The sequence below is a fragment of the Octopus bimaculoides genome, chromosome 6 (assembly GCF_001194135.2).
Source record: "Octopus bimaculoides isolate UCB-OBI-ISO-001 chromosome 6, ASM119413v2, whole genome shotgun sequence".
Lineage (NCBI taxonomy): Eukaryota > Metazoa > Mollusca > Cephalopoda > Octopoda > Octopodidae > Octopus > Octopus bimaculoides.
In genome coordinates this window covers 24,447,492-24,449,270 of record NC_068986.1, presented here as the reverse complement: position 1 = coordinate 24,449,270, position 1,779 = coordinate 24,447,492, and positions in this window count along the sequence as shown.

Here is a 1,779-nt window from a genome sequence, read left to right as displayed (position 1 = left end):
GAGAGAGAGAGAGAGAGAGAGAGAGAGAGAGAGAGAGAGAGCGAAATGAGAGTGAGATACACACATAAATATATATGCGTCTATGTGAAAATATCTATAACGCTTATATGTTAGTTACGCGCTTCTCAATGTGCTTCTGTACGCATAATTCCTTGTCTTTGATGATGGATAAGGTTTCTTTGTAGTGTTCAAATAAATCTAATTATAGACGTCATACATATGATTATAATTTAGCATTTGCCCTGATCTTACAATTTCAATCAAGTGACAAAGTCTTTGTGCTAACAACCTAAATTTATTTAGTACTATGTAATAATCCAAAATATACCAATATTAGTCTGTTGCTTGTGTTTCGTTGCTTTCTGTATTAACAAGTAATCTGTTTCAATCCTACCAAAACAATACTACCAATAAATCGTTACAGATTAGAATAGACGCTGTCATAATGACATAGATAAATTTACGAAATTATAACATTTGTTTTTGCCGATTTTATTTGGTAATTTTAGAAGGCTTACATTCGTATGCTATATCTCGTGGCCATTTAAAAAATTGTTCTATACGTTAAATGTATTTATTACTGGTATCATTTTTTGTCAACGCAGGAACGAGAATATCACGGCCATTATGAAAATATCGCGCTATCGCTGATATTTCTCAGTGAATCAGGAATGACAGTACCTGAGAAATCTCTGACTATTCTGTGGACCAATTGTTGTTGTTGGCACTCCGTCGCTTACGACGACGAGGGTTCCAGTTGATCCGATCAACGGAACAGCCCGCTCGTGAAATTAACGTGTAAGTGGCTGAGCACTCCACAGACACGTGTACCCTTAACGTAGTTCTCGGGGATATTCAGCGTGACACAGTGTGACAAGGCTGACCCATTGAATTACAGGCACAACAGAAACAGGAAGTAAGAGTGAGAGAAAGTTGTGGAGAAAGAGTACAGCAGGGTTCACCACCATCCCCTGCCGGAGCCTCGTGGAGCTTTAGGTGTCTTCGCTCAATAAACACTCACAACGCCCTGTCTGGGAATCGAAACCGCGATTCTATGACCGTGAGTCCGCTGCCCTAACCACTGGGCCATTGCGCCTCCTTCTGTGGACCAATGAGAAGATCATTAATAGAATTTCTGAAAGACTCTCAAGATGCGTACACGCATATAACTGTACTTTCTCACAACGCAGTGAGAATGAATTTGAGTAAATGTTATCATAATTTATTTTAAGGGATAGATGAATTAAGTTTCGCTTTAACCTCCTCATTCTTATAAACACCAAATAGCTATTTAGCTCGCTTTGTGATTGTGAGTGCACCAAGCCACACGTGTGCGCATGCTTATATTTTCGCGGATACATGTATCAGCGAGTGTGCACGAGCAAAACATCTTGCGCGAGGGCGTTTATATATCCATATCTGTTAGCGATAATTTTTAATACTTTTCTCGCTGTATTGCGTGTTCGTTTCTTTTTTGCATCTGTGATTTTATTTTTGATATTCTCTATAAATGAAAATATCTCTTTCGTTTTGCTGCTTTTCTTTGTTCGAAATGAGAAGACACTTTGTGGAACTGTAATTTTAACAAGTTGTATCAATTTAGCATCCGATGTGATACATCTGCACCGCCGGATGCTCCTGAACTAGTTGTGAAATGTCACACACGTGAGAGATCGATGCTTGATGTGTCGAAACAATTGTGGTGATTAATAATAAAAATTCTCGTATATTCCATCTACCGTCTTTCATTTACAATATATATATTATATATATATATAT